Below are 22,680 nucleotides of genomic sequence, written 5' to 3' on the forward strand. Positions count from 1 at the left end.
CACCTAGCAAAACTAATGGCTTCAGATTATTACTAATGCCTCCTAACCAATTGCCAAACATATGTTGCATAGGAGAAGCCGAAGTTGTGGTAGCCGTTGCCAAGGAGGGCCTTAGAGCATCTCCAGCAACACTACCCAAAGCAGACCCGTACTTGTCTCTTTGGGTAGCTGTCACACCCAATTTTAAGGATAAAATTGAATGCACAAAACTCGTGTGTGCCCAGGGATCCATCACACACACAAACTGACAAATTACATAAAGTATCATCACGGTGTCCTTACATCAGATCCATAATACAACTTAGTCTTACATCACACAGCGGAAAATAAAAAGATAATAAAACTCTCATGGGCTTCATCACAGAGAAGGTCAACTGGTTGACCACAAGCCTAAAAATCCTCCGGGAATTCCTCATACCCGTTGTCATCTGTTACCCATCCGGGATTTTTATCCAAATAAAGAAAATAAACAAGCGTAAGTACATCCCGTACTTAACAAGTTAACATGGGGTTATGAAGCTCAAAAAGGTTGACTCTGGTTTACTGCAGTTAGCATTTTTAGTAAGTCAAGCTTTTATTCTCAGGTATTATCAAATTATGCTTAAGCTCCCAGTTAATCCCATAAGAACATATATCAGGGTCAAGTGTACCACGTATCATCATAGAACAACTTAAATGATCAACAAGTATCCAGTTATTCTGTGAGTTTTCCGGGCCGCTCGTAACCGTGAGCATGGCTGTTATAACAGTTTGTTACCCTCACCAGAGGTGGTGCACATTCACCGCGAGTCGTGATCCCCATATGTCCGGGTTAATTACTCCCATGTCACTATCAAGGTGAGCGGGCAGGGTACACTATGAAGCCATTTCATAGGTTTCTCTAACAAGTTAGGGCCGCTAGGTTTCCTTGGCAGGCAGATGTAGGAACCCCCCTTTCCTATGGCACATATCTATCACGGCTATACTCATAGGAGCAGAGGCAGCCCTATACCCAACGTGGCAAGCCCCATTTGCACCAAAAAGGTAACCTCTAACTAGCTAGAAAAGGTCCTATTGCTGAGCTAAAGTCAGAGCCATATGACTCTCCCGGTTGCACTGTCAGTCCCAGCTTTTACCACCAGATAAGTCCTTAGGAAGAGCCAGGAGCAACATGATCAATAGTCATTTGCACCTTTGCCCTATGGAACCGTTGTTATAAATCATGTTATACTTTTAGTTCCATAGAATCATTCATCATCATGTAGATCATGTTCAGTTAGAGCACTAGCAATCTACCCATATGCAATTAACCCATAGGAGATAAGGAACAGGATAAACAATCACTAGGATGTCCTTACGGGTATCAAAATTAGACACATGCAAATGAGTAATTAATAATGGTGAATAGGACATCAAGGTAGGCCCATGTTATACTTGCCTTGGTTTACAAACTCTTGCTGGTCCTGCTGGTCATCGAAGAATTCTTGGTCTCCAACGTTCTCCTCACCGTCTGAACGCGACCAACACGGCAACATACAACATTCCAAAAAGCATTCATGCAAAGCAAACATTCCTATCATTAGAACAGTACACCAACAATATAGAAAACAAAATAAAATGTTTGTGAAAATAATCTACGTCCCGCTACGATCACGTTAACGCGAAGTTCACGAAAAACGGAGCTAAAATGCGAAAGTTGTGATTTAAACGGAATTTCCTATAGCAACATATTTAATTAAATCTAACCATAAAATTAAAAAGTTCCAAACTTGACTAACAGTGGTTCCAACATGTAGATTATGGAATTACGAAGCTAACACGATTTGAATGGATCAATTCGGAGCTAAAACGACGATTTTATAAGCAAAACAGTTCAAATGGCATTTCTATAAATACTGAAAATGTATTTTAGACTAAAGCAGTGAACTATACGCTTTCAAATCGAGAATGCGTAATCGGGGAAATGCGCTTTGGACTGCGGGTTCTATTCATCTGAAACCGAGGGTCTCTTTAGCAAATCTGCCATGCGAAGGGGTACCGGACGTTCTCGGCCGTTGGATCATGGATGGGTGGCTCGGATTAGATCAGAGGAGGGAGAGAAGGAAGGAGTTCGGCCAGAACAGTGTCTCCGGCGGCAAGGCTCCATTGCCGGCGGCATGGAGGTCACCGGCGCGCACGGAACACGACCTATGGGCCACGGTTCGAAGAACCGAGGGCACCAGGAGTTAGCTGGGGTGAAGGGGAACTCACCAAGGCCGATACGGCGGCCGGAGGAGAGAGCCGAGGCGACAGACGCCATGGCCGGCGGCCGAAGCTCGCGAACACACGCGAATAGAGCCCAAACGGCCATGAAATACAAAATTGAAAGCATAGGAGGAAGGAGGGGAGCACGGCGAAGCTCACCGCGACTTCAATCGGGGACGAACGCGACTCGGGGACGGCGGTTCGCGCGGAGGGGCGGACGGTGGATCCCGACGATCCTCGGCGCGGCGGTTTTCGGCATCCACGGCTCGTGCGAATGCGAAATGGGAGCGGGAATAGGCAGCAGGGGTGCGCGCGGGTCACGACACCCTTTTTGTAGAAGCTGGGCGTGGGGCGACGCGCCCACGACGCCAGGAGCGGCGGCAGTTGCTGCAGCGACGGTTTCCGCGCGGCTCGGGCACGGGGCAGAGGTGGGGGACGCGCTGACGGGCGGGGCCGGGCGGTCAGTGGCTGGGCGCGGGGAGCAGGCGCGCGGTGCTGTTAAGCGCGCAGTGCTGGGCCAGTGGTTGCTTGGCCGAGCTGGGCCAGCCCAAGAAGGGAAGAGGGGGAGGCGAGCGGGCCGCGGGAAAAGAAAAAAAATGGAGCCGGGCCGAAAGCAAGGAAAGGAGGGGAGGAGAAAAATGATTCTTTTCTCTTTTTTTCTACAATTTTTCAAATCCATTTTTAAATTCAAATTACAATTCTTTTTGAAATCTTTAATAAATTCCAAACATTCACAAAATGATATGCAGCAGCATGTATGCATCACTTGTAGCTAATCTATGCAGCAGCATGTATGCATCACTTGTAGCTAATCTTATATTTGATTTTAGTTTTATAAAATTATTATTTTCCTACATTTGTATGCACACATAATTGCGTAAATAAATCAATTTAGCTATTTAAAAGAGTGCAAATTTTAGGATGTTACAGTAGCCACCCATTTTAATATCTTTTTTTACTTTCAACTTCAGCAGTACTACCTAAACCATGGCTCTCAAATTTATTCTAGCAGTCAATAACATGTGTTGTCATCCTCCTTTTCTCGTCGTCATTGATGAACTCGTCCATCAGAAGCGATCCCCCACCGAGAAGGGGTCGCACCACGGGAGGGAAGTCACCGACAGCCAGCATAGCTCCATGGGGAGGAGAGCCACCAGTGGCAGGTAGTTGCCAGAGGAGGGCCATCGTGGGTCGTTGAAAGGTCCTAATATGGCTAGAGGGGGGTGAATAGCCTATTTAAAAATCTAGAAATCAACTAGAGCAATTTGATTAGTATGACAAATAGCGAAACGCAAACTTGCTCTAGCTCTACAAGGGTTGCAAATCACCTATCCAACAATTCTAGTTGTAATGATTACTAGGCACACAACTTGCAAAGTTACTACTCACTAAGAGCTCTCAATCTTGCTACTCTAAAGAGCTCCACTAGATGAACTTAAAATAACAAAGCAAGCTCTCAATTCTAATTACACTAAAGAGCTTGCGACAACTAGTTTGCAAGAATATAAATGAGTAAGTAGGGTGATTATACCGACGTGTAGAGAAGTGAACCAATCACAAGATGAATACTAAATCAAACACCAGGAGAATACCAAAGGGTAAGAGACAACCAATTTTTCTCCCGAGGTTCACGTGCTTGCCGGCACGCTAGTCCCCGTTGTGTCGACCAACACTTGGTGGTTCGGCGGCTAAGAGGTGTTGCACGAACCTTGTCCACATAATTTGGACACCACAAGAACCTACCCACTAGTGAGGTAACTCAATGACACGAGCAATCCACTAAAGTTACCTTTTGGCTCTCCGTCGGGGAAGGCACAAGACCCCTCACAATCACCACGATCGGAGCTAGAGACAATCACCAACCTCCGCTCAATGATCCTCGCTGCTCCAAGCCATCTAGGTGGCGGCAACCATCAAGAGTAATAAGTGAATCCCGCAGCGAAACACGAATGCCAAGTGCCACTAGATGCAATCACTCAAGCAATGCACTTGGATTCTCTCTCAATCTCACAATGATGATGAAACAATGATGGAGATGAGTGGGAGGGCTTTTGCTAAGCTCACAAGGTTGCTATGTCAATGCAAATGGCCAAGAGAGTGAGCTTGAGCCGACCATGGGGCGTAAATAGAAGCCCCTATGAAATAGAGTCGTTGGGCTACTCACTGCACTGAACACGGGCCGACCGGACGCTCCGGTCAGATTGACTGGACGCTGGACCTCAGCGTCCGATCGCGCGATGTACGCCACGTGTCCCCTCTCTTCAAATATTGAGCGCCCAATCCCAACGGTTAAGTGATGACCGGACACGCTGCTGTGAAGTGACCGGACGCTGGACCTCAGTGTTCGGTCATTTCTAGTAAGGTTCCATTCACGCAAAATCACGACCGGACGCGTCCGGTCATGCTCTACCGGACTCACCCAGCGTCCGGTCACTCAATGTCTCCTCTGTGCGCCACCACGTCAGCGTACATCAGCATTGACCGGACGCACCCTGCCAGCGTTCGGTCACTCTTCGCGCCAGCGTCCGGTCACAAGACCGAGATGTGTGCTTACTGCTGCTACTGGCCGGACGTAGGACCCCAGCATCCGGTCACAGCGCCACCAGCGTCCGGTCACTCTGTGAACCCCTGTCTTTTCTATATAGGGCACCAGTGGCACCATCGGACTGTCCGCACTCTACGGGGCACCAGTGGCACCATTGGACTGTCCGCACTCTACGGGCGGACACTCCGCCGGTGAAGTTTCTAACCCTTTCTCAAATGTGCCAACCACTAAGTGTATCACCTTGTGCACATGTGTTAGCATATTTTCACTAATACTTTCAAGGGTGTTAGCACTCCACTAGATCCTAAATGCATATGCAATGAGTTAGAACATCTAGTGGCACTTTGATAACCGCATTTCAATACGAGTTTCACCCGTCTTAATAGTACGGCTATCTAACCTAAATGTGATCACACTCGTTAAGTGTATTGATCACCAAAACAAAATGGCTCCTACTATTTATACCTTTGCCTTGAGCCTTTTGTTTTTCTCTTTCTTCTTTTCCAAGTTCAAGCATTTGATCATCACCATGCCATCACCATCGTCATGATCTTCGCCATTGCTTCATCACTTGGAGTAGTGCTACCTATCTCATAATCACTTTGATAAACTAGGTTAGCACTAAGGGTTTCATCAATTAACCAAAACCAAACTAGAGCTTTCAATCTCCCCCTTTTTGGTAATTGATGACAACCCTTTCACAAAGATATGAGTTGAAATTTAATTGAATCCATGTTGCTTGCCCTAGCATATTTACCATGTGTAAAGGATATGAACAAATTTCATGAATTCCAAATGGTAGCAATTGCTCCCCCTACATATGTGCTAAGAGTTTGAATTGTAGCTTGCACATATGCTTAGATAGGAAATATAGGAGACAATGTCTACCAAATGATGCTAAGTTATAAGAGATGGACCTTTGAAGTGTGATACCAATCGGAGTGCACCAATATACCTTCCTTAACACCATTATAACTAGACATACACAAAAAAAATTAGAATACCCCATGAGATCAACATTACAAGCAAGGGTCTAGTTTCCATAGAATGAACATAAGTCTAGTTACTTTAGCCTATGCATGCTAGTTTTTCATTTCATCATTCAAGCCTATAACTAGCATCACCACACAAGCATGCATATTGAAATTTAGAACTTGTGCCATGCAAGCAAATATATGAAATGCACATTCAAATGCAACAGCAAGTTTATGAGCTTGCTCCCCCTACTTGTGTGCATTTCATTTATCTTTGTGAATTTCTCTCCCCCTTTGTCAACAATTAGCACAAAAGGTGAGCTCAAATTATAGATAGGTTGGGGTGAAACCATATGAAATGAGGATCATTTTCCCAATTTGGTTCAATTTAGATTACTTGCAAAAGATATTTAACTCGGTTTGATCCAAGGACAAGCTTCTTCATACCTCCAAATAAGGGTTATCTTATACCATGTTGAGTTAAACACTTGTAGCTTATTTTCTAGATCAAACACTAGGTTTACAAGCCCACAAACATGTCATATGCTACCACTAGATCATTTCAAACATACAAGCCATAGTGGTACCATACAAGCATCAAATTCATTTGATTTTAATGAATGAGCCTAGGACATGATAGGAGTGACTAGATGCACTAAACAATTCCTTAACAATGGATGGATGACATGTCAATCAACTTTACCTTGCTTTGCTCAAAGGAGTGGCATGTCATATAATGGGGGGTGCATCAACACAAATTCGAGAAATCAAGTATGTTCAATTCATTCCTTAGCTTGCAAAACCTCTTCTCATCAAGTGGCTTGGTGAAGATATCAGCAAGTTGATCTTCGGTGCCCACACTCTCAATGCAAATGTCCCCTTTTTGTTGATGATCTCTTATGAAATGATGGCGGGCATCAACATGCTTTGTTCTTGAATGTTGAACCAGGTTGTTGGTGAGCTTTACGACACTTTCATTGTCACATAGCAATGGCACTTGCTTGAATTTGATTCCAAAATCACTCAAAGTAGCCTTTATCCAAAGTAATTGAGCACAACAACTATCAGCCGAAATGTACTCCGCTTTGGCGGTTGAAAGTGTTACACTATTTTGTTTCTTTGATGACCAAGACACAAGTGATCTTCCCAATAGTTGACATGTGCCCGATGTGCTCTTTCTCTCAACTTTGCATCCCGCATAATTAGAGTCCGAATATCCAATCAACTCAAATCTTGCTCCTTTGGGATACTACAATCCAACATTTTGTGTATGCTTCAAGTATCTCAATATTCTCTTTGTTGCCTTTAAATGACTTTCTCTTAGTGAGGCTTGAAATCTAGCATACATACATACACTAAACATCACATCCGGCCTTGATGCGGTCACATAGAGTAGGCTTCCAATCATAGACCGATACATCTTTTGATCCACCATGTTGCCACTAGCATCACTATCCAAGCTTCCACTTATTCCCATTGGTGTACTAATAGCTTTAGCATCATCCAATCCAAACTTCTTGAGCATGTCCTTGATGTACTTGCCTTAACTCACAAATGTGTCATTCTTCATTTGCTTGATTTGAAGACCAAGGAAGTAACTAAGCTCTCGAATCATGGACATCTCAAACTCACTTGCCATCATCTTGCCAAACTCTTCACAAAAATCTTGATTTATTGACCCAAATATGATATCATCAACATATATTTGCATTACAAACAAGTCATTTCCAAGCTTCTTAGTGAAGAGAGTGGTGTCAACCTTTCCCATTTTGAATCCCTTAGAGAGTTGGAAATCCATCAATCTCTCATACCATGCTCTAGGTGCTTGTTTCAATCCATACAAAGCCTTTCTTAACTTGTAAACATGGCTGGGTTTCTTTTTATCTTCAAAACCGGGAGGTTGCTCTATATACACAAGCTCATTGATGTACCCATTGAGAAATGCACTCTTCACATCGATTTGGTACAACTTGATGTTGTGGGCACAAGCATAGGCTAACAAGATTTTAATTGCTTCCAATCTTGCAACCGGGGCATATGTTTCTCCAAAGTCAAGACCTTCAACTTGAGTGTAACCTTGAGCCACTAATCTTGCTTTGTTCCTTATTACTATCCCATCTTGATCTTGCTTGTTCCAAAAAACCCACTTGGTTCCAATCACATTATGATCCTTAGGCCTCTCAACTAACTCCCATACTTGGTTTCTTATAAAGTTGTTTAGCTCTTCATGCATAGCATTGACCCAATCAATATCCTTCAAAGCTTCATCTATCTTCTTAGGTTCAATGGATGACACAAATGAGAAGTGCTCACAAAATGAAGCCAATCTTGATCTAGTTTGCACACCTCTTGAAATATCACCAATAATAGTGTCCAATGGATGATCTCTTGCAACATTGGTTGGTTGAAGTAGTTGCACTTGATTGCTTGCATTTGATTGATCACTTGGTTGAGATGATGAACTAGCCACTTGTTGTTGATCTTACACTTTGTCATGACTAGCACTTGCTTGAACCTGATCATGAGAACCACTAGCTTGCACATTTGAGTTAGAGAGCACTTGATTCTTGTCATCTTCAACATCAATCACCTCTCTAGGCCTTATATCACCAATGTTTGTGTTCTTCATTGCATTGACCAATTGAGTGCCTCTTACATCATCTAGATTCTCATCTTCCTCTTGGGAACCATTTGTTTCATCAAACTCCACATCATCAACCTCCTCAAGAGTACCACTAGCCAAATTCCAAACTCTATAAGCCTTGCTAGTAGTGGAGTAACTAAGTAAGAAACCTTTATCATATTTCTTTTCAAACTTGCTCAATCTAGTGCCTTTCTTCAATATGTAGCATTTACAACCAAAAACCCGAAAGTATGCTATGTTGGGCTTTCTTCCATTCAAAAGCTCATAAGATGTCTTCTCTATCATGGGGTGACAATAGAGTTGGTTGCTATAATAGCAAGCCATGTTTATTGCTTCGGCCCAAAATGAATGACTCACATTGTACTCACTCAACATTGATCTTGCCATGTCAATCAAAGTTCTATTCTTTCTTTCAACTAGACCATTTGATTGTGAAGTGTACTTGGCTGAGAATTGATGTCTAATTCCAAATTCATCACACAACTCATCAATTCTAGTGTTCTTGAATTCACTGCCATTGTCACTTCTAACTTTTTTGATAGTTGTTTCAAACTCATTGTGAATGCTCTTGACAAATGATTTGAATGTTGCAAACACATCACTCTTGTCAATAAGAAAGAACACCCATGTATATCTAGTGAAATCATCCACAATTATAATTCCATATTTGTTTCCACCAATGCTTGTGTATGTGGTTGGTCCAAACAAGTCCATGTGCATTAACTCAAATGCCTTAGATGTGCTCATCATACTCTTCTTAGGATGTGTGTTACCAACTTGTTTTCCGGCTTGACATGCACTACATAGCTTATCCTTCTCAAATGTGACATCTTTCAACCCTCTAACTAAGTCATGCTTAATCAACTTGTTCAATTGTTTCATTCCAACATGACCAAGCCTTCTATGCCATAACCAACCCATGCTAGACTTAGTGATCAAACATGTTGTCAATTGAGCTTCTCTAGCATTGAAATCAACCAAGTATAGATTTTCATATCTAAATCCTTTGAATATCAAGTTAGAGCCATCTACACTTATAATCTCTACATCATCCACACCAAATATGCACTTGAAACCAAGATCACACAATTGAGCTACCGACAAAACGTTGAAGTTCAAGCTTTCTACTAGTAGCACATTGGAAATGCTCAAGTCATTGGATATTGCAATCTTACCAAGCCCTTTGACCTTGCCTTTGCCATTGTCACCAAATGTGATACTATCAATCCCATTGCTCTTGTTTTCATTGATTGAATTGAACATTCTTGGATCATTGGTCATGTGTTGTGTGCACCCACTATCAAGCACCCAATGCCTTCCTCCGGCTTTATAATTGACCTACAAAAGAAGATCAATTCTTTTTAGGTACCCAAACTTGCTTGGGTCCTTGAAGGTTAGTTATCGAGGTCTTTGGTACCCAAATGGTCTTCTTTTTTGGGCCCACAATTGGTGTACCAATGAACTTAGCCTTCACACCATTGGCACCCTTAACAAGCATGTAACAAGAATCAAATTTAATTGAGGATACAATAGGTAGCTTGTTCTTGTTAATCTTGCAATATTGCTCTACATGCTTACATCTATTGCAAAACCGACCATTGCTCTTCACAAAGTTGACTTTGGGAGTGACAAAGGTCACCTTGCCTTTCTTGGGGGTATAGCCTAATCCCTCTTTGTTAAGAGAACCTTTGGCTACCCAAGCACTTTAGCAAGCGGGCATCTCCACCATAGGCATTGCCTAATGCACGAGTGAGCTTATTCACCTCCTTCTTGAGGATCTCATTTTCTACCATTAATGAGGCATCACAAGTGAGACCATCACTCAAAGGTGAAGTAGAAGTAGTAGTGCTACAAGAAGTGTTAGTGGGAGCAACTATAATGGGCTTATAAAAAGATTCATCAATAAGATCACATGTTAGTCCCACATCACATGATACAATCACTTGCTCCTTCTTGGCTTCCTCTTTGACTTGCTCGATGAGAGCGGAGTGAGCCTTCTCAAGCTTAGAGTGAGCTTTGCCAAGCTTCTTATGGGCTTCCATTAGCCTCTCATGAGTGGCATTGAGCTCATCAAGGGATTGCTTAAGAAATTTGACTTTCTTGTTCAATTCCTTGCACTCATTTCTCTTCATCTCAAAGCAAGTATGCACTTGCTCACACATGTCCATGAGCTCCTCCTTGGAGTACTCATCATCATCATCATCACTCCTACAAGCATCACTTTCACATTCATCATCATCACTCACATCATATTTTACCTTGGTAGGTTTTGCCATGAGGCATGTTGAAGGAGTGTCAAAGATGGAGGACTTGTTGTTGATGGCGATGCTTGCTAGTGCTTTCTTGATAGATTTCTTGCCATCATCACTTTAGTTATCACTATTCGAAGAGCCATCACTATCCCAAGTGACCACATAGCCTCCACCGTTCTTCTTCTTTTAGAAGGTTATTCTCTTCTCCTTCTCCTTCTTTTCTTTCTTATCCTTCTTGTACTTCTTCTTCTCATCCTCATCATTGTCACTATTGTAGGGACAATTTGCTACAACGTGATTAGGACTCTTGCAATTGTAGCATCTTCTCACATATTCTTTGCTTTTGGTGTGATCTCTTCTCTTTCTTGCACCATAGCCCTTCTTCTTCATGAATTTTCCCATCTTGCATACAAAGAGGGCCATAGCTTCATCATCAATATCACTAAGATCATCATCATCACTTGATTCTTTCTTGGACTTGCCCTTGTTCTTGGATGATGATGAGCTAGCCTTGAATGCTATACTCTTCTTCTTCTTTTCTTCTTCTTCCTTCTTGTCATCCTTGTCATCCCCCTCCCTTTCCACACAGTATGTCTCTTGGGTCATAACATCACCTAGTACTTGGTTAGGGGTAATCTCCTTCAATCCTCCTCTTTTGATAAGCAATCTCAACATCTCAAATCTTGGAGGTTAGCACATCAAGAACCGATGAGAGACATCAACATCCTTGATCTTCTCTCCTAAGGCCTTCAAGTCATTTACAATCACTTGCAACCGATGAAACATTTTCAGAATGCTCTCATCTTCCTTCATCTTGAAGCTTGTCAACTTATCCTTGAGAATGTATAACTTAGCACTCTTCACCGCCCGTGTGCCCTCATATGTTTCCTCCAATCTCCTCCACACCTCATTTGCTCTTTCACAATCCTTGATTTGCTCAAACACCTTGGAATCAGTGGCATTGTATATGGTGTTGAAAGCCATTGTATTGCATTGATTGTTGGTCTTGTCTTGATTGGTGGGGTCATCGGGATCAATGATAGCATAGTCATTCTTGATCACCTCCCATACTTGATCATTGATATTACCAAGATACATCCTCATCTTTCTCTTCCAATAATCATAGCATGTGCCATCAAAGAATAGTGGTTTGCCCCCCCACATGGTTGAACACAACTTGAGCCATAATTTGACACCGAGATTGTTAAGCCTTCAATCAAACGGTGACCACAGCTCCAATATCACTTGAAAGGTCCTAATATGGCTAGAGGGGGGCAAATAGCCTATTTAAAAATCTACAAATCAACTAGAGCAATTTGATTAGTATGACAAATAGCAAAACGCAAACTTGCTCTAGCTCTACAAGGGTTGCAAGCCACCTATCCAACAATTCTAGTTGCAATGATTACTAGGCACACAACTTGCAAAGTTACTACTCACTAAGAGCTCTCAATCTTGCTACTCTAAAGAGCTCCACTAGATGAACTTAAAATAACAAAGCAAGCTCTCAATTCTAATTACACTAAAGAGCTTGCCACAACTAGTTTGTAAGAATATAAATGAGTGAGTAGGGTGATTATACCGACGTGTAGAGGAGTGAACCAATCACAAGATGAATACTAAATCAAACACCGGAAGAATACCAAAGGGAAAGAGACAACCAATTTTTCTCCCGAGGTTCACGTGCTTGTCGGCACGCTAGTCCCCGTTGTGTCGACCAACACTTGGTGGTTCGGTGGCTAAGAGGTGTTGCACGAGCCTCATCCACACAATTTGGACACCGCAAGAACCTACCCACTAGTGAGGTAACTCAATAACATGAGCAATCCACTAGAGTTACCTTTCGGCTCTCCACCGGGGAAGGCACAAGACCCCTCACAATCACCACGATCAGAGTCAGAGACAATCACCAACCTCTGCTCAATGATCCTCGCTGCTCCAAGCCATCTAGGTGGTGGCAACCACCAAGAGTAACAAGTGAGCCCCGCAGCGAAACACGAATGCCAAGTGCCACTAGATGCATTCACTCAAGCAATGCACTTGGATTCTCTCCCAATCTCACAATGATGATGAAACAATGATGGAGATGAGTGGAAGGGCTTTTGCTAAGCTCACAAGGTTGCTATGTCAATGCAAATGGCCAAGAGAGTGAGCTTGAGCCGACCATGGGGCTTAAATAGAAGCCCCCAGAAAATAGAGCCGCTAGGCTACTCACTGCACTAAACACGGGCCGACCGAACGCTTCGGTCAGATTGACTGGACGCTAGACCTTAGCGTCCGGCCACGCGATGTATGCCACGTGTCCCCTCTCTTCAAATACTGAGCACCCAATCCCAACGATTAAGTGATGACCGGACGTGCTGCTGTGAAGTGACCGGACGCTGGACCTCAGCGTCCGGTCATTTCCAGTAAGGATCCATTCATGCAAAATCACGACCGGACGTGTCCGGTCATGCTCGATCGGACTCACCCAGCGTCCGGTCACTCAATGTCTCCTCTGTGCGCCACCACATCATCGTACATTAGCATTGACTGGACGCACCCTGCCAGCGTCCGGTCATAAGACCGAGATGTGTGCTTACTGCTGCTACTGGCCAGACGTAGGACCCCAGCATCCGATCATAGCGCCACCAGCGTCTGGTAACTCTGTGAACCCCTATCTTTTCTATATAGGGCACTGGTGGCACCATCGGACTGTCCGCACTCTACGGGCGGACACTCCGCCGGTAAAGTTTCTAACCCTTGCTCAAATGTGCCAACCACCAAGTGTATCACCTTATGCACATGTGTTAGCATATTTTCACAAAATTTTCAAGGGTGTTAGCACTCCACTAGATCCTAAATGCATATGCAATGAGTTAGAGCATCTAGTGGCACTTTGATAACCGTATTTCAATACGAGTTTCACCCCTCTTAATAGTAGGGCTATCTAACCTAAATGTGATCACACTCGTAAAGTGTCTTGATCACTAAAACAAAATGGCTCCTACTATTTATATCTTTGCCTTGAGCCTTTTATTTTTCTCTTTCTTCTTTTCCAAGTTTAAGCATTTGATCATCACCATGCCATCACCATCGTCATGATCTTTGCCATTGCTTCATCACTTGGAGTAGTGCTACCTATCTCATAATCACTTTGATAAACTAGGTTAGCACTAAGAGTTTCATCAATTAACCAAAACCAAACTAGAGCTTTCAGTTGTGCCACTCCTTTCCTCATCACCGCTGGAGCCCGCGGGGAGGGGAGTCACCGGAGGATCGACCACGAAGCCACATCGGGAAGGGCATGCGTGGGGAGCCCCATAGAGCAAGGTGTTGCGCTTGTGTCAGGAGCCTCGATGGCTAGGAGGGAGGCGGGGCGAGGATGTGAGGCGAGACAACACGGGAGCAGGGTGGGAGGGGTGAAGAGGAGGAGGTGGATGTGCGCCGTCGCTCGGCGGTGCAATAGCAATTGTGGGGTGGTTGTGGTAGTTCGAGCGGGAGCGGTGGGGCGGTGGAGAAGAAAGAAGAGTTCATGGTGCGTGTGCGTGTGCGCAAGCCACGTGATCTGGGTCTGTCGGGGGTGTGTTCCTGCACCTATCAAACTAACACATGTGTCATCCACTTGACCAATTTGAGTTAATCCTAACTGACACGAGGCCCCTAGGAGAGTGCCATCTGCACCTCCTCTTTAGGATCTTTTCTATGGTTGAGTGACACAAAACGCTCCAAATGGCAAACCAACATATAACATGAATATTATGCCAACACACTTGTAGTAGTTGAATTGAATTAATCAAAGTTATTTAAATAAAACCATAGCAAAATAATGCTACTCGACATTTATTAATTTAACCCTCTATGGTTCTTCTCCGTAAGGTCTCACTCGATAACTTATCAGAGTTAACATGTAGCTCATCTTGGAATCACCAGTTCCAAGGTCTACTAGGCATATGTGGAGATGAGCTTGGCTTAGGACAACCGAATCGAAGCTACCTGCAAAACAACTTAACGGCAACACCGTGAGTACATTACGTACTCGCAAGACTTAATTCCAACATGTAGATATTTGGTGGATGCAAGGATATTATCAGGCATTTGTACATTTGTAAAAAAGCAATGGCATTTATTAAAGAATGACATGCTCAAGATTCACAACTAAACTACTAGCAATTAGGAGTCCATGATAAGTAGTAACAAGTAACATAGGTAAAGTGATCAACAGTATAATTCATCCCATAATCAAGTATCATCATCCACACTACAATGGGTCTACAAGTAAGAACAACTAGTTTTGTCCTGAGGGACTTCAAGCTTTCAAGTGAACTCTGCAGAGGTGTATAATTGTACCCATACGGAAGAACGGGACTAACCACCATACTCGTGCATGTGGTAGAACTGCTCGAGTTATGATGATTCACACGCACTTATCATTGTCTTAAAGACTTCTGACCATTATGCGTGGGACTCACACAACTCTGGTAGTCTGGCGGGCGTCCTCAAAGATCCTGAATCATCCACTTTTCACATCCGATCAGGATCATTATAGAAGACATTGCAGTATTACAACAATTGATACAAATATATTACATCAAAGTTAAAGAGCGGAAGTATTACAAACCATTTATTTAAGTTTTACAAACCATAAGTTTTTGCCTTCTCAAACGAAGTAGGGTAGCATGACTAACACAACTTTATTCATTACATGAAAGTATCATCTTGCCCAAGGATGAGAGTACAACACATCTACTGCTGGCTATCATCTTCAAGAACCGACATACAACAGGGATAAAAGCCTACCTGCTGTTGGGGTTCACCTGCAACAAGGGTTAACAAACCCTGAGTACTGAATTGTACTCTGCAAGACTTACCCGACGAAAAGAAAAAGACTCTAAGGGTATGCAGGCTCGAGGGATACAAAATAAGTTTTAGCAAGAATCAAGATTACCATTTGCAAAAAAGCTTACTAAAGTGGATCCTTACTTTCAACATTTTAGCTCAACGTTAATTTCATTATTAGTATCCAATCTGCACCACCTGTTCTAAATCAATTCACTTCTTTAACCAACACATCTCATGTCATAAGTATCATAGTTTCATTGATAAACTACGATGTAGTTCAGTTGATTGAGTCTTCTTCTCCGAGAAGCAGCGGTATGGGGGTATTAACCCCTATACCCTTATGGCTAAGCTTGGGCTGGCCCAGATCGGTGGGTCCGGTCCACCAAAAGACGACATGTGGCCCGGCCAACCTGTTTGGAGTCCCGCGCAAGGAGTCAAGGCGGATTTGGCGATCAATCAAGGTCTTGGTCGGTTAGAATAGGAATCCTTATCCGGCCACATATGGCAATTGTAACTGGCTAGGATTAGTTTCCAGATCTGTAACCCTGCCCCCCGTACTATATAAGGCGGGCAGGGGACCCCTCTAAAAATCATCTCTCATTGACATACAACAATACAAATCAGACGCAGGACGTAGGTATTACGCCTTCTTGGCGGCCAAACCTAGATAAAACCTCATGTCTGTCTTGCGTCACCATCTTGTTTGTGGCTTGCGCATCTGTCTGCCGACAATCTACTACCTTGGGCATATCCCTAGGTAGATTGCCGACTATATTTCATCGACAGTGGCGCGCTAGGTAGGGTGTGTGTGTATTGCTCTCCAAGCAAACAAGATGGTCATCATCTCCGGCTCCATGGCTACGCCGAACGGCCTCATGTTCACCATTGGCCAGATCACCTGGACCACCAGCTCTGATGACTTCATTGCCATGACCTCGGAGGAGGCGTGGATTCAGTATGCGCCGACCACTGCTTCACCTGCATCGGCTATGGCTCCGACCATGACGGATATGGCTTCGACCACGACGGATACGGCTCCGACCACGACGGATCTAGCTCCGACCACGGTACATCTGGCTCCGACCACGCCTACATCACCTTCAGCCACACCGACAACTCGTCATCCGCTTCCCTGCTACAAAGGGAAGCAGATCGATAACACCGACCTGCTTGACTCCATCAATCAGGTCGGCACCAAACTCGCTGAAACCCTAGCTCTGGTAAGTACGATTCAAAGTCAACCTAATGAGCAGGTAACCGCTCCCCACAACAGATCTACCCGACTAGCTCGGACCAGTCGTCCTGCATGACTTGGTATAGATCTCGTGGTCACATCTACTCTTGAAGGGCGCTCTACTCGTCACCAGCTAGCCTTCGTAACAGGTCTCTGGCTCTTCGAGTACAAAGCCTCGACGGAGAACCACCAGGTCTAGCCCTATGGCCTGCGAAATGCTGCCTCCAGCTACGCCTACAACCTACAACGCCACTTGGATCTGTGTTTTATGCACCAACCTCGGCCGAAGCCACGCAACTTCGTCAACATGATCCGGATTGAAGATTATCAAGAAGGATCCGTCCACACAGTCTAAGAGGGCGACTCTAGCTCCTCGTCTGGCACCGCATCTAATGCATCTGTCCACACCAAGCTTCAGCATCACGAAGATGAAGGCGTCAAGTATGATCTGGATATCCTAGACCACGCCTCGGGGTTCTCATAATTCCTGTCTTTCCTGCCAAGACGAGGGGATTTGATCCATGTTGTCAGCAATGACGAACCGCCAGCAGTTGGCGAAACAGAACAAGAAAGGACTACACACGAAGCACGCAATATTGACCGGTTTAATCGCCAACAAATCGAAGCCAAAGCAGACCAGGAGGCACGACGCATAAGGGTCCAGCCATGTGACCTCAACGATGCTTTCGACAGGGTGGGGGACAAACAGGTCTTTAGGACTCCAAGTGCCAACGTAGCCGTCGCCATAGCAACAATGCAACGGCTACCCAACACCCCAGAAACCTAAGCAGTTCACGATGAAATACAAGCCTATCTGATGGCTGCTATGGCCCAGACCGCAGAGATTGTAAACCAAGCTCAGGCTCCATCCATCTCAGCCGAGTCAAGCCATAGCCGCCAGCACCCAAGTCGCTCACAGCCACTCAACCAACGTGGCTCGCGCAACAACGACCCATCAGACAACCATCAAGGTGGAAACGGTGGCCATGATGGTGGCCAGGATGACAACCGCCGTCGGGACAACAACCGCCGCAACGTCCAGGATGATAACCGTCGGGACAACCGTGACAATCGCTGCGATAACCACGGTCGTAGGGCTAATCCAAATGGCAATCGAGATCGCTGCGATGGCAATAACGATCTCCGCCATTACCTCGGTGGACGCGATCTATGCGCTCGCATCAACCAGAGAGCCGATGATCAAGCATCCCACAAAAGTTATCGCCGTATGGAATATGACACTGCCCATGGCCCGCTGGGTTTGAAGTAGTTTACTCCACACCTTCGCCAAGTCATATGGCCCAAGAATTTCAAGCTCGAGAAACTTTAGAAGTACGACAGCAAGGAAAACCCCAAATTATGGGTCATGCTTTATGAGACTGCGTGTAGATCAGCCATGGCTGACGAGCACGTCATGTCTAACTATTTCCTAGTCGCTGTTGGCCATGCGGGCCACCAATGGCTGGTCAGCTTGCCGACAAACTATTTCGATTCTTGGCAGGAGCTCAAGCAAGCCTTCATCGACAACTTCATTGCTACTTGTGAACAACTAGGCAACAAATACGATTTGCAACAGATTCGAGATCGAAAAGATGAGCAACTGCGCGAGTACGTCCGGTGTTTCTCGGAGATGCGCATCAAGGTCCCATCAATCTCCAACAACGAGGCAATCGAGGCTTTCATTACTGGCCTCCGCTTCCATGACGCCCTAAGGGACAAGCTCCTCCGCAAGAGACCTGAATCGGTCACAGCGCTCCTGGCCACCGCTAAGAAATATGCGGACGCCGACGATGCTAAAAAGATAATTATTGACGAAGCAACAAGGGTTCCACGCTCTGACCCCCCCCCACCGCGACGACTACCACGGCAACCGTGGTTGGAACAACAATTTTGACCACCGCAACTAGCGCAACGACTCCCGCGACCACCATGACCAACGTAATCAGCAACGTAACCGCCGTGACAATTACAGGAGCAAGCGTGCTTGGGAAGACGACGGCGAGGTCAACACCGTTAAAAAGGGTGGCGGACGTTGTAACTATGAAGACGACTATGCCAAAGCATTGAAAGGGCCCTGCTAGCTCCATCCTAAGTCAAACCATACCATGGAGAATTGCCGCGTCCTCAAGTCTATCTACATGCGTCAACAGGCTCCGGATACGTCCGACAAGCCTAACGACGTAGGGGAATAGCGCAACGAGGATAACGACGATGACGATGCAGACCCTCATCACAAGTATGTCAAGCCAACCGATCGCGTGCACACCATCATCGGAGGCAAAGTGTCCATCGAGACCAAATGAGAATGCAAGCTGCTCGCCCGCGCTTGCTTGAATGTGGCCAACACCGACAATCTCCTCACCGATCCGCGGCTCCCTCCATGGTCTCACCACAAGATCTCCTTTAGCAGAAAGGACCAATGGGCCACAATACCTGAGCCAGGGTGTTTTCCCCTAGTCCTCGATCCTTGTATCAACAAGGTTTAGTTCGATAGAGTACTGATCGATGGCGACAGCTCCATCGATATACTGTTCAAGAATAGTCTACCCGCCCTAAAGATAGCTCAAGCAGACCTCAAGCCATACGAGGCATAGTTCTAGGGTGTTCTCCCCGGACAGAGCTCTACACCTCTCGGATAGATCACGCTACCTATGCAGTTTGGGACCCCGGACCACTTCCGTACCTACTACGTCAACTTCGTGGTTGCCGACTTCGATGGCACCTACCATGCTATTCTTGGTCGACCGTCGCTCACCAAGTTCATGGCCATACCTCATTACAGGTATCTGGTGCTCAAGATGCCTACCGAGAAAGGAGTTCTAACCCTCCGAGGCAACGTGTACGCAGCTTATACCTGCGAAGATGACAGTTTCAAAATAGCAGAGGCTTACGACCTCTCTATTCGCATGGTCGATACCGTGCTCGACGCTAAGAAGACCTCGACCAACCACCAGGAGATCCTAGAGCTCGAGGCTCCATACAAGAACATCAAGTCCAAGGAGCACAAGGTGATCTAGTTGGTCGACGGTGATCCTAGCAAAACGGCCCTTATCGGGGCCAACCTGGATCCCAAATAGGAAGATGCGCTCGTTAGGTTCTTGAGGAGCAACATGGATGTGTTCGCATGGAAACCTGCTGACATGCCCGGTGTACCTCGGAACTTGATTGAGCACTCCTTGAATGTCAACGGCAAGGCCAAACCTATCAAGCAGAAGCTACGACGGTTCGCTTGCGACAAAAAGGAGGCGATTAGGGTAGAAGTTACACGGCTTTTGGTAGCCGGATTTATCAAAGAAGTGTATCATCCGGAGTGGTTAGCCAACCCGGTTCTTGTATGCAAAAAGAATAATGAATGGAGAATGTGCGTTGATTACACTAATCTCAACAAACACTGCCCTAAGGACCCCTTCGGCTTACCTCGCATAGACGAGGTCATAGATTCCATCGCCGGTTGTGAGCTCCTTTCCTTTCTTGATTGCTACTCTGGTTATCACTAGATCACTCTCAAAAAGGATGACCAGATCAAGACATCTTTTATCACGCCCTTCGGTGCCTACTGCTACACGACCATGTCGTTTGGGCTAAAGAATGCCGGGGCTACCTACCAATGCGCTATACAAGCTTGCCTCAAAGATGAGATAAAAGATGACCTCGTCGAGGCTTATGTTGATGATATAGTTGTCAAAACCAAGGAAGCTCATACCCTTGTTGACAACCTAGAACGCACCTTTGCAGCCCTTAATACATTCTAGTGGAAGTTAAACCCAAAGAAGTGCATCTTTGGTGTTCCTTCTGGCATACTACTCGGCAACGTCGTCAGTCATGATGGCATACACCCTAACCCAGAGAAGGTCAAAGCTGTCTTGGACATGAAGCCACCCAAAAAGGTGAAGGATGTTTAGAAGCTTACCGGATGCATGGCCGCCCTCAGCCGTTTCATATCAAGATTAGGCGAAAAAGGATTACCGTTCTTTAAACTACTCAAAGCATCTGAAAAGTTTGAGTGGTCGGAGGAAGCAGACGCTGCCTTCACACAGCTGAAACAACACCTTATGTCACCTCCGGTCCTCACTGCTCCAAGAGAAGACGAAATACTCCTGCTATACATTGCGGCTACTAATTGAGTGATCTCCATGGCCATGGTGGTCGAGCGAGACGAGCCCAGCCACATCTACAAGGTACAGCGACTAATCTATTTCATTAGTGAGGTACTCAATGAGTCGAAGACTAGGTACCCATAGATTCAGAAGTTGATCTACGCCATACTGATAACATCCTGAAAGTTGAAACACTACTTCGACGGATATCGTGTGGTGGTCATGACTGAGTACCCTCTACGAGACATCATTAGCAACAAGGATGCGAACGGGCGCATCGTCAAATGGGCAATGGAGCTATGCCCCTTTTCCTTGGAGTTTGCAAGCCACACTACAATCAAGTCTCAGGCACTCATCGATTTCATCGTCGAGTGGATAGACTTAAGCACGCCTACCTCTCCCGGATCCGACGAGTATTGGACGATGTACTTTGATGGCTCTCTCAACATTAATGGTGTGGGAGCAGGAGTCCTTTTCATGTCACCATCCAAGGAGTAGCTCTGGTACGTCCTCAGGATTTATTTCCCAGCATCTAATAATGCCGCCAAGTATGAAGCATGCTTACATGGTTTGCGCATTGTGGTTGAGCTTGGCATTAAACGTCTCTACGTCTATGGAGACTCTACTCTAGTCATTAACCAACTCAACAAGGACTGGGACACAACTAGCGAAAAGATGGATGCATACTGCAAATTGATCAGAAAGCTGGAATGCAGGTTCTATGGCATCAAGTACATACACGTGGTCCAAGACAAGAATCAAGCAGCGGATGCACTGTCAAAGTTAGGATCATCCTGAGCAAAAATCCCACATGGCATATTCATCCAAGACCTGCTCACGCCTTCCATCAAAGAGGAAGATTCCATGGCAGACAAGCCTCTAGACCAGCAATTGGTGGCTACGGTTCCGGCGTCAAGCACCGCTGAGCCCCCTCCGACCACTCATGAGCCCGATTGGAGAATACCTTTCGTCAAGTACCTAACAGATGGCGGCGGTTACACTGATCGAACAGAGAACGAGCGCCTGATGCGTCGCAGTAAACAGTACCTGCTCATCGATGGCAAGCTATGGCACAAGAATGCGAATGAGGAAATCTTGATGAAGTGTATAACCTAGGAGGATGGCGAACGTCTCCTGGACCAAATCCACTCTGGCTCCTACGGCAACCATGCGGCCTCAAGAACGCTGGTCGGCAAGGCTTTCTGAGTAGGGTTCTATTGGCTGTCAGCAGTAGCCGATGCAGAGAAGCTAGTCCGCCACTGTGAGGGTTGCCAGTTCTTTGCCAAGAGAATCCACGTACCAGCACATGAGATCCAGACAATACTAGCCTCCTAGCCCTTCGCATGCTGGGGACTGGATATGATCGGGCCTTTCAAACCGGCTCCAGGGAAATTTACATGCGCCTTTGTGCTGATCGACAAATTTTCTAAGTGGATAGAATACATGCCTTTGGTACAGGCATCCTCAGAAAAGGCTATCACGTTCCTCGATTAGGTCTTCTATCATTTTGGCATACCCAACAGCATCATCACCGATCTGGGTACTCAGTTCACCGGGAATGCTTTTTGGGACTTCTATGATGAAAGGAGCATAGTAGTAAAATACGTCTCAGTGGCGCACCCTAGAGCTAATGGACAAGTTGAGCGGGCAAATGGCATGATCTTGGACGCATTGAAGAAGAGGATGTATAGAGAAAATGACAAAGCTCCTAGAAGATGGCTCAAAGAGTTACTAGCCATGGTCTGGGGACTCAGAACTCAGCCCAGTCGTAACATCGGCGTCTCGCCATACTTTATGGTTTATGGCGCTGAGGCAGTCCTCCCTATAGATATAGCTTTCAGATCAACATGGTTAGAGAACTTCAATGAAGGCAAGGCCAATGAAGTACTA

Source organism: Miscanthus floridulus, chromosome 11 (assembly GCF_019320115.1).
Source record: "Miscanthus floridulus cultivar M001 chromosome 11, ASM1932011v1, whole genome shotgun sequence".
Classification (NCBI taxonomy): Eukaryota; Viridiplantae; Streptophyta; class Magnoliopsida; order Poales; family Poaceae; genus Miscanthus; species Miscanthus floridulus.